The sequence below is a fragment of the Dasypus novemcinctus genome, chromosome Y, assembly GCF_030445035.2.
Source record: "Dasypus novemcinctus isolate mDasNov1 chromosome Y, mDasNov1.1.hap2, whole genome shotgun sequence".
NCBI lineage: Eukaryota > Metazoa > Chordata > Mammalia > Cingulata > Dasypodidae > Dasypus > Dasypus novemcinctus.
In genome coordinates, this window is record NC_092216.1 from 21,294,412 (window position 1) to 21,307,074 (window position 12,663).

At 33.2% G+C, this 12,663-nt stretch overlaps 1 pseudogene; it reads right to left on the reverse strand.

Moving 5' to 3' along the window:
• The window catches only part of LOC139438282 (lysine-specific demethylase 6A-like), a 67,492-nt pseudogene that overhangs the window by 39,123 nt on the left and 15,706 nt on the right, over nucleotides 1-12,663 (reverse strand).

The window sequence follows — 12,663 nt, forward strand, 5'->3', positions numbered from 1 at the left end:
AAGCTGCATACTTTTCAAAGGGATGTGGACATAAGTGATTGTAAATATTGAAAATCAAAATCAAAGGAATCACCAATGGAAGAATGTTATCTACTTAGAAAACCACATTTTGCTTTGTTTTTTAATTAACCCCTAAAATATTTTTATTGAAACCTTAATTTCAAATGCATGAGAATAAAAAAGGTTTTAAACTTGTATTCAAATTTCCTCCCATATTGGAGGGAATTTTATTTTGAATTCATTATCTCTTCACTTAAATAAAAGATTTTCTAGACTTAGTAAAGTAGGTTGACCACTAGAGAATGAAAAAAACCCTTAAAGCTGGGCACCTACAGAACTTATTATGTCACTTCTCACCTGCTGTACTGTGTTCAAGGCACCCTGCCTGGAGGAAAGCTTTGTGGGGATTGGTAGGCTCCATACCTCCTCTATACTAGGAAGTAATTTTGTTTATATTGTGGAAGGTTACACAACTGACCCTAGGAAAATTTATGTAAAAAGCAAATTAATACAAGCCCATTTGAGTAAGAGCAAGTGAACTAAATCTCCGTCAAGAATCTAGCTGCTTATTTTGTTCAAAAAGAAACAGATTCTAATTTTGGGACTTTGAGAAAGATGATAGTATAAAGACCAGGCAGAATATACTTTGTGAATATGAGAACAAAGCTGAACTCTTTTACAGAGTTCTCACAGGCATCTTCACACAATTTCAAGCACAAGTAACAAATTGTGTTTGTTTCTTTAAAATGTGTTCCTGAGTGTGATGGAACACTCAGATGTGATCTTTATTCACAAGCCTATCTGGTAACTTTTACCAGACTGTGGTTGGTGCTGGGGTTTAGTGTATACTCAGGGGACCTGAATCTCTCAACTGTCCATGTGATAGCCAGGCCCTGAACCTCAACAGACTTGCAACTCCTAACCATCTGGTTTAATGAACTTACTCCAGCCGCCTAAAAGGAAGTGAAGAAAGTCAACCACCACATCAGGGAGCCAAGAGTGCCTACAACTGCAAGCAGGAGAACTGCACCCATCATCCATGTGGAATCTAACCCCCTCTTGATTATAGAGGTGGAGCGGACATAAACATCCCAGGGTCCACAGAATGGAAGAACAGAGTATGCATTAGAGTAGACTTACTGTTATTCTATTCTGGAACTATTGTGATTAGTAATGGAAGAAAATGTAGCATTGATGTGGAGAAAGCAACCATGGTAGCCGCTATGGGTAGGGAGAGGGAAGAAGAGATATCATGTGGGGGCATTTTCAGGACTTGGAATTGTCCTGGGTGGTACTGCAGGGGCAGTTGCTGGACATTGTAGGTCCTGCCATGGCCCCTGGGTGGACCGGGTGAGAGTGTAAACTACAATGTAAACCATTGCATTCACCAAATGCAATGAATGTGCCATGATAATGAAAGAGGTTGTTGATGTGGGAGGGCTGGGGTAAGTGGGGTGGAGGTTATACGGGGACCTCATATTTTTTTAATGTAACATTAAAATAAGTAAATAAAAGAAAAAAGAACAAAATTATCACAACTTAAAAAGTAAACAATGTACAGACAAATTAAGTAAATTCTTACCCAGCAAAAATGTAAATGTGGAAAAATGTATTTAAAAAAAATACCATATCTTATTTAAAATATAAAAATAAAATAATACCACAAACTATTACAAAATAAGAAAACAAGTTATTGAAATAAAAGCACAGCTAAACAAATATTCCAGCCACCCTCCTCCTGACTGTGTATCATGGAGAAAAATGTGTCTTTTAAAATAAGCTATTTTAAAATAATACCTGTAAATATTTAAATCTTCCTGCAAGGGCAAAGCTATTATGACAATATTTGCTTCTACTTGCATTTAAATGGCATTTAATGGCATCCTGAGGTTGGCTGCAGAATGCATACAGAATGCTGAGATCCATCCAGGCTGCAGAATGCCCATAATCTAATTGTACAGCACAAATAGGTGCCTGTAGGGCATCCATAGGCTGGTTTTGCTGCTGATACAGTACAGTGGAAAGAGAAATGAAGAATAGCTGACTAAATATGACTACTTGATTTTATATTACAAATTATATAGTATTATCAGTGAATATTCCTTGTCTATCAACTAAACTTCTTAAATAGACTTACCCTATTGAACACCAGGTATCTACACTTGCTTCTGATTGATCAATAGATTGCCTGCAAGATATGAAGTCATCTTGAATCTTTCTAAAACTTGAATAGCAATTTGGTATGATGAAAACAGTCTAGAAACAGAGTGGTAAAAGTTACATAAAATTGTTGACGTACTTATTACCTAAGGGTTGACCAATGAAAAATGGTTAATATAAGTTTTACATATTTTACACAATGAAAAATAAGTAAAATTTATTTTAAGAAAAGAGGGAGAGATTTAAGATAGACACCTTGATAAGCAAAAACTAGAGGAGATCAGCCATATACAAAGTGCAGATGAATATGTACGTTGAAAGGCAAAGATATTACACAATAAAATTAAGCCACATGAAGAAATGGAGATTTCAGATTTCCTGTAGGGTAACAACATGGGTATATGTAAATACCAGGTTGATAGTATTTTTTGGTTTGTAACTTCACTTTTTTTTCCTAAATGAATTAAAAAGTAAATATATGACTGTAAGGTAAGTCATAATGTATAAAAACATGTGCCTTGTGATAATAACTTCATAAAGGTGGGGGAATTGAGAGGTACAGAAACACTGCATAAATTATTGAAATTAAGGCGGTATCTAAACAAGTGTTTGTTAAAAGGTTTAGGATGTTAAATTTAAGCCCATAGTAACTACATAAATTATTATATACATTTAGAGCGACAGAATTGAGAGAATGGGTGCTAGGGATGAGAGTCAGGGGTAATGGTGAGTTAACACACAGGGATTCAGGATGTCCATCAGGGAAGAAGGGGAAGTTTTAGGAATGAAAGGGTGAGGCTTTAGCAATACTGCAAATGTGATTAATCCCACTGAATGGTATGCTTGGGAGTGGCTGAGATAGGAACATTTATATTATATGTATGTTCTCACAATAAAAGAAAAGGAAACAGCAACTAAAGAGACAATGACAATTAAGTGCAAAACTTGATCCTAGATGGAAACTAAGAAAAGAGGAGGAAAGGTTCCAAAGAACATTATTGGGACAAATGAAATCAGTGGCATATAAAGATTGTAAAGTCCTAATGAAAGAAATTGTTGATGTTGGAAGAGTGGGGGATGTGGGGAGTAGGTATATGGGAATTTCTTACATTTTTTAATGTAACATTTTGTGTGATCTATATCTCTTTTAAAAAAATAAATTAAAAATTTAAAAAACCCTGTAAAGTTTATATCGATGTTAAATTACTTCAACTTGATTAAATGCACTTGGATGGTTACATAATTGAAGATATTTGTTCCATATGAGAGTATTATATCTTCAAGGAGCATAATGTACACAATCCATTCTCAAATGTTTAGAAAATGGACGGATGGATGGATGGATGGATAAATAGATATAGCACTTGTGGCAAAACGTCAAAAGAAAGAGCAAAGTTGGAAATATGTTCAAATTGGATAGGTGTTTGGGAGCTGAGGCAACTTCCGGGGAATTTAAAATTCACCTTAATAACTTGTACAATGGAACTTGGGAGATTAAATCTAATTTTCTCATTTAATAGGTTAATGAAAATTAAGATATCAACTGGTTTATATGGAAAATCAATAATTACACAAATAGTCTGTGGTAAACTCATAACTTGAATCCAAATCTTAGCTCTCAGGCACTGATCTTTCCACCATACCAAAATACAATCTGATGGTAATAAAACACATAATCTATCAGCTTCATCTACATTATATATGCAGGTATACAAGCAGAAAAAAATAATAATAGTGATATCTGAGAAGACTGAAACTTTAGGATTCTTACTTCAATACTCCAAGTAAGGAAAGGCCAAGTTATTTTGGATTGCAAAAATCTATTATTACATGAACTTTCCCTGCAAACCCATTTTCTCAATTTAAGATTTCAAGTAGAACTGTGGCTGAGATATATGCTTAATGCACGTATTTCCACAGTAAGGTGCAAAACTGGTAATCACAATTAAAAAACAAGTTTCTTCAAGCTACTAACAGTCTTCTGGCTATAAAGAAATCAATTCTCTTTTCTTTTATGTAAATATATTAAGAAATGATAGAAATCAGAGTGAATGTAATTATTTAATAGAAAAATCATACAAGTGATTTCTGAAAGGACAAAGATTTTTTAGAAACCAGCAATTCTAGTAGGATGAAAACAAAATTTAATGAGGAAAGTAAGAAATGACTCACTAAAAGCAATTCATCCTATTAGAAAGTACAAACAAAGCTGGTATCAATTTTACCTCCCAGAAATCTTATTTATTTATTTATTTATTTATTTATTTATTTATTTAGATATCAGATTGAACCTGACCCTGAGACCTCATATGTGGGAAGCCAGCACTCTGCTAGTGAGCCGCATCAGCTCTCCTAGGTTGTTGGGTTTTTTTCCGGTTATTTTTTGCTTGTTGTTTTCTTTCTTTCTTTCTTTCTTTTTTTAGGCACTAGCAACTAAACTCAGTATCTTCCACATGGAAAGCTCAACCACTTGCCTAATATCCACTCCTGAAATCTTTTGTTTTAATGTACTTAAAATATTGAGTCACTGGCCAGATTATACTACATAACATTTTAGACTGAAAATCAACTCTCAAGCAGAAATAAACAAAGGCACACACAGTATCTAGTAAGTATCACCTTCCAAGGAAGTAACAAGATTGGCCAGAATTAAGCTCTGTCTCCAGAGACCTTTGCAGATATTGAATAGCATTGCTTTCCTTAGTGACTTTGTCTCCTAGTAGATCTATGATGCATCAAATCTAAAATAAAAACATTAAAAGCAATTATCCCTGATACAAATATTGTTCTAGTTTTAAGAATATGAAGCAGTAAAATTAAAATATTTCAGTGAATTTATTAATTTAGCTTGAATTACAAAGCCAAAATTGGAAACTATCAAAGTTATAGGAAAGTGCCCAAATTTTTGCTTAATAAATACTTACAATTCTGGCTATACTACATGGTCAATCAAAAGACTGGATGATGTAGTAGTATATATGAAACCATCAAATTAAATAAGAAGCAATATTTCAGTTGTGAATAAATTAAATTTCACCTCTAATTATATAGGATATATAAAATAAATATCCCTTATTTCTATTTTTAAAATGGTAGCTATGCTACAGAAAACATGGATTATGAAACTATATATTAGTAAGACAACAATACATTTGTATTCTTCCTTGCTCTTCCTTTAATTCTCTTGTTACTATTAATAAGAAAAAGACCTGATGAAACTGAGACCTAAAGGGAAATGTTTGTGTCATTGGCAAACAGCCAAAGAGGCTCAATATACAAATAAAATCAAGTAGGAAAGTATACTTATGTTCATCAAAGAATGTAGTTATAAAAGCACCAAAAGCTTCCTTTTATATGCTCTGAAATATAGTTTATAGTCTAATATAATGGATATTCAGACACAGATGATACCAAAATCATTCAATCTATTTCTTTAGTTTCAAAGGTATGTGCATTTTTCTTATGACACATTTTTTTCAGTAAAGCAGGAATTCATAAATACTTAAAAGAATAATTTGCATTAAAATTTTATTAGAATGAATGACCTGTCTATTCTACAGTCAACACTTCATTTCCTTAACTAACAATGAACATACAAATGTTTCTAGTGTCCTAATAAACATTTCTAGAGGTTTAATTGAAAAAAAACTTAAGATATTCCTCCATTTCATATCATAATACTTACATCAAAATCATTCATTTGATATACATTAATATGAAGAAAAAGGAATATTCTTAACTGTTTTTGAAAGTACAAACAACATATATACATTATGAAAACATTCATAATTCCATAATTGGTTAAAAATTATGAATGAACTACTAGCTCATGTAACATTTAAAAAAAAACAATAAAAAAGAAAAAAACTGAAAAAAGAAAATATAAAAAGCACTCAACAAAAACAACAAGGCACCCAAATATTAAATATCTCCAAGACAGCTAAGCAACAAAATAAACAGTTGGGAATATGAGTACTAACGTCTGACAGATAAAGAGAGAATTCTTACGGCTAGCATTCCTCCTTTATCTTACATTTGAGAACAAACTGCTTTGAAAAGCTACAGTGTTAGATATTTTGTAATTTATAGTCGTGTTTCCTATAATTTACATTTCAACAAACTATGAAAAAAATTTAACACCCACACAAAGGCTATGTGAATAATTTTAGTACCTCTAGCTTCCAAGCATGGTAAGCTCAAGGAAGTACTTTAATTCCTCCTGTGGTCAAGTGTTGGGGGATAAATTTGGGAATTTCAAAGGATTTGCTGTAGGAAGCATTGTAGATGGATATTTGATGGGTTCAGATTAATTACACCAACAATGGATAAAGAATGGAAAAACATAACACATAAATCACACATTTGACATGCATGTTATGTTAGAGACAAAGAAAATAGCAAAATATGTCAACTATAAACATTAAAAAAAGATTTCTAATGAAAATTGCCTTTGAAGGAGAAGGGTAAATAAATATTGTTCATCAGAAGAGAAACCTCCTCACATTAATGTATAATTAAAAGTAAATTTTATATACCTAACTGTTATAATACCATAGCTTTTACTTGTGAAGGAAGGTTTTCTGTCATCAAAAGTTGTTATAGGCTTCCACTGCAGAATGATATTTCCTTTAAAGATTAGAAAGAAAAGAAGGAATTGGAGAAAAACAAAATGCTTAAATCTTTACACAAAAACCAACAAATTCATGGCCATGATTTAGTGAAACAATGAAGTCAAATAAAACAAATGAATATTATTTCAAAGAACTAGCTAGTAAATTTGGATTATCATAATAATGATCATCAAAGTTTCAAGCACTAAAAAAACATAACTGATAGTAAAAGTGCTCATTTTAATTTATCACTGGATATTTCTTTAACTCTAATCAGGCATGGGTAATAGGCCATGTTTCAGATATCTATCAGCTAATAAAACACAATGAGCACAAGGTATCATCAGAATATGACATTTTAATAAGTTGCTATATCCTATTGTTACAAAAGAAATAATTTAATTTGCATCCTATTTTATAATATTCAGAAAACTATGTATTCTTTATACAAATACTTAATTGGTCCAGAACCCTTTCAAAAAAAATTATTATAACACATGCCATGACAGCTTACAAAATTTAATGAAGGTACAAAAATAGTTAAAATTAAAATTGGGAAAAAAGGCAGTTTTGTGGAATAAAATATTCTAGGAAATTATTTATAAACTTTTATGAGTTTAAAATGTTGTATTTCCCACAGATATGGTCTAAGAATGTTCTTTTAAGGTTACAAGGAAATCTCAAAATGATTCCATTTATCCACAATTCTTCCTCAACAAAAAATGCTACTAAGACTAAAAATCACTACTGCAACAGCAAAAGTTTAAGATGTATACTCCAAAACAAAGGAAAAGCTAATAAAAGCAAACCTGGTAAATGTTATCTTTAAAGTATACTTGGCAAAGTGTGGGAAGATGAAGTCAAACTAACAAGCTGAGCTCAAAGCTCGCATGAAAACAATAAAGAAAGCCCAAAGCTGTCTGCAGGAAATGTTTTGGTGCTCAGCAGGCCAGGACAGCATTACACAACTCCCAAAAAGGTGAGAGACAGAGACAAAGAAGCCACAACATCAAAAATGAGCTACTAAGCCCCCATGGTGACTGGAAAGGGATCCCCTCCTCTATCTCCAAGTTATAAACTGGGGTAAAATCCATGGCTTACCACAGCTGACTGAGAGAAGAGACGTCTTTCTTTCTGTCAGGAGTTTCAAAGGAAAAAGAAAGGGGAATAGAGGTGCTTTTCTTCAGAGTTTGGAGAGTTTGCCTGCTTTGAATCTCCACACAGAAAATCCCAGACTGAAACACCTCCTTGGAGAGGTGCATTCACGTGCACCATCTCCTGGATGGTCTGGAAATTGCATGAACAAATCTGTTCTCAGTTCACTCTGTATTCTAACCCGAGGAGAAAATCTGAACACCACTAGTGAGTGTGTGGTCTGATTCTGATAACTTAAATTGTGCAATTATAAAGACAGAGTTGAGCCAAATATCAAAGAGCTGTGGGGAAAAATACATAGGCAAAATAGAGAAATTGACCATAAGAGTAAATTCACCAACATTTTCAGTTGCTTAGACATTGGCAAGACATTACAAGCCATACTAGGAAACAGGAAAAGATGGCCCAAGATAAAGAACTAGCCATTTGGAAACTTCAGCTGTGCTGTCAACTTTTGAAAAGCTATCCCAATTGTACATGGTGAGTTGGGATTATACATAAATTAACAAGCATATTGATGCAGAAATGTTAAATTTAATCTTTTTCCATTGTAATGTACTGTATTAAATATGTTTGGTCTTATCTACATGGGTTTTATTATAGAAACTAATAAAGTATTCTTTAAATTCTGTGGGGTGGTGGGGGGAGGGGGCGTGTTGTGGGGAACTAACCAAATACCCTGAGCCGATATAGGAGTTAAGACAATTAATCACTGATAATCACACAACCCTTAAATCAGTTCAAAGAATTTAAAGAAAATACCACTAATGAAATAAATAATATTAAAACACTGGTGAGCACAGACACTGGGTGAACATAAAGAACAATTTGAAAGCCAACACAGAAAGGTAACCAGCTTATGGGAATGAAAGGAAGACATAATGGATGACAATAAAAATACATTAGAGACATGTAAGAGCAGACTTGAACTCCTCAAAGACAGAATTAGTAATTCCAAGACAGGACATCTCAAATGGAAGAGACAGGAGAAGAGAAAGAGAATGGAAAAAATAGAACAGAGTCCCAGAAAACTGAATGACAAAGCTAAACTCTGAAATATTTACATTACTGGTGTTGCAGAAGAAGAGAATTTGGGAAAGGGGCAGAAAGAATATTTGAGGAAATAATGACCAAAACTTCCCAATCTTTACAAAAGACAAAAATATCAGTATCCAAGAAGGGCAATGCACCCCAAACAGAATAAATCCAAACAGACCTACCATGAGACACCAACTATTCAAAATGTCAAATATTAGAGATAAAAAGAGGGTTGTGAAAGCAGCAAGAATAAAAACAAAGCATCACATACAAGGAAAAGTCAGTAAGATTAATTGCTGACTTATCATCAGAAACCATGGAGCTTAGAGGAAAGTGGTAAGATGTATTTAAGGTACTGAAAAAGAAAAATTGCCAGCCAAGAACTCTGTATCTGGCAAAACTGTCCTTCAAAAGTTAGAGACACTTATCACTAGTGATTAGGGAAATGTCAATCAAAACTATAATGAAATATCATTTCATACCTATTTGACTGTTCTTAAGTAGTCAGAAAACTGTAAATGTTGGAGATGATGTGGAGAGCTAGGAACACTTCTACACTGTTGGTGGGAATGTAGAATGGTACAGCCACTGTGGAGGAATGTTTGGCTCCTCCTAAGGTAGCTGAATATAGACTTGCCATGGGATCCAGCCGTGTTATTACTAGGGATATACTGGGAAGAACTGAGAGCAAAGACACTAACAGGCATCACAGCAGCATTATTCACAATTGCCAAAATTTGGAAACAACCCAGGTGTCCTTCAACTGATGAGTGGATAAACAAATTGCGATGTATACACAGGGTGGAATATTATGAAATGGTAAGAAGAGATGAAGCTGTGAAGCTCATGACAACATGGATGAAACAGGAGGACATTATGTTAAGTGAAGAAAGCCAGATATAGAAGGAAAAATACTATATGATTGCACTATTATGAAATAAATGTACTGTGTAAACTCACAGAGTTAATTACAGTATAGGTCACCAGAAAATAGGAGGGTAGAGAATGGAAAGCTGAGGTTTACTGTGCAGAACTGGTAAAAAGGTTGTTTGAAAATTGTTGGAAATGAATAGAAATGGTGAAAGTACCATGATGTTTGTAACTAGCAGTGCTCTTGTATGGGTATGACAGTTGTTGAAAGGAAAAGTCTAAGGTCATGTATATTACTAGAAGGAAAGCTAAAAATTATCACATAGGACTGTATAGTAAAGTAAATTATCACATAAAACACAAATATGGGGAATATTGCATATATAAAACTCTTTTTTACAAAATATAAATAAAAACATACTAGAGATAAGGAAAATGAATAGCAGCTACGGAGGGCAGGCAAGACATAGAGAGATTGAGAGGTGAGTTTTTTTTTAATTGGAATAAATGAAAGTGCTCTGGGAATGATTGGGGTGATGAATGCACAAATATATGATTAAACCAGATACCACTGATTGCACTCTTTGGATGGATTTATACTTTATTAATATGTAACAATAAAATTGTTTTGATTAAAAAACTTACTTGACAAAACAAAGACTTAAAGTGGCTTGTACACTATCACTAGTACCTAAGCTATTATAGCTGCATGAACCACAGGCAGATCAGTTAAACCATGATTCCACTTCACTGACAAAGCAAATGCTTTACTGTTTTTCCCTCAATATTTCTGTAATAACTAAGAGATGAGTTAATTATTGTATAATGTATGAGATAGAGGTCCTCTTTTGTTTTCCTTTGGATATAGATATTCAGATCGCCCAACACAATTTTTAAAACAGACTGTTATGATTGACCTGGGTTGGCTTAGCCTTATCAAAATTCTTTTGACCATAGATGAATGGGTCTGTTTCTGATCCATCAATTCTGTTCTATTGGTTTGTCTATTTTTATGCAAATACAACATTTTTACCACTGTAGCTTTTAGGATGTTTCTGGCTACTCAAGGCCCCTTACCATTCCAAATACATTTGATATTTGGGTTTTCCTTTTCCATTTCTTTAAATAAGGATGTTGGAATTTTTATCATGATTGCGTTGAATTTGTATACCATTTGGGTAGAATTTAAATCTCAGTGATAATTAATCTTCCAATCAATGAACACAGAGTATTCATCAATGTATTTAGATCTACTTTGATTGCTTTTAGTAATGCATTATGATTTTCTAAGTAAATGCTTTATGTCCTTCTTTAAGTTATTCCTAAATATTTGATTCTTTTGGTCACTATTGTAAACACAGTTTTTTACCCTGACTTCCTCCCCAAAATGCTCTTTACTAGTGTACAATATTACAGATTTTTTAATGTTAATATTCCTTATTTTTAAAGGAGCTTTAGATTATGTAAATGTTACATCATCAGAAATACAAGGGATTCCCATATATTCCACTTCCAGCCCTTTCACATTTTCCCCCATTACCAACATTTTTCCATTGGTGTTAATTTGTTACACCCTACAGATTTTTATATGTTATCTTCCATCCTCCTGAGCCCGTTTCTAGAAGTTTTATTGTAGATTTCTCATGACTGTATCATTAGTGAAGAGTAAAAGTTTTATTTCTTCTTCAATTTTCATGCCTTTTATTTCTTTTTCTTGCTCTACTTGTTCAGCTGTGGGTTTTTCATGCATGCTCTTTATCATGTTGAGAAAATATCCTTCAATTCTTATCTTTAAAGGTATATTTATCAAGCAAGAATGCTGTCTTTTGTCAAACACTTCTTTGGCTTTAACCAAGACTATCATGGGAATTTTCTCCTTTGATTTATTAAAGTGGTATGTTATGGTGATTAATTTTCTTGTGATGAACCACCCTTTCATGTCTGGTACAAAACCCATTTGATCAGGATGACTAATTCTTTTAATGTGCTGTTGGGCTTGTTTAGAGAGCATTTTATTGATTTCTGCCTCATTATTTATTAGGGATAGAGGTCAGTAATTTGGTTTTTGCACAGTGTCTTTATCTAACTTTGGTATTAGATTATGTTGGCTTTAAGAATGATTTTGGTAGCATTCCTTCCTTATCAATTTTTGGAAGTGTTTGAGTAAGACTGATATTAAATGTTCTTAGATTTCTTGGTAGAATTCATCTGTGAAGCCCTCTGGTAATGGACTTTTCATTTTGGGTAGTTGGGTGATGACTATTTCAATATCTTTACTTGGGCCTGGTTTGCTGAGGTCTTCTATTTCTTCTAGGGCCAGTACAGGCTGTTTGTATTTTCCTAGAAAAATTTCCATTTCATTTACATTGTCTATTTTGTTGGTGTATAGCAGTTTATAGTATTCTTTTATGATCTCTTTTATTTCTGTGGGGTCAATAGTAATGTCCCCATTTTCATTTCAAATTTGACTTTTCACCATCTCTCTTTTCTTCTTTGTCAGTCTAGCTAAGGGCTTATCGATTTTCTTGAAAAACCAACTTTTAGGCTTGTTAATTCTATTGATTTTATTCTCAGTTTTATTTCTTCTCTGCTCTTTGTTATTTCATTCCTTCTGCTTTGTGAATAGTTTGCTATTCTTCACCTAGTTGCTCTCAATGTGTAGTTAGGTCCCTGATTTCAACTCTTTTATTTTTAATGTAAGCACTGAGGGCTATAAATTTCCCTCTCAGAACTGCATTTGCTGCATTCCATAGGTTCTGCTATGTTGTATTCTCATTTTCATTCATCTCAAAATATTTTATTTCTTTCACAATTTCTTCTTTGACCAACT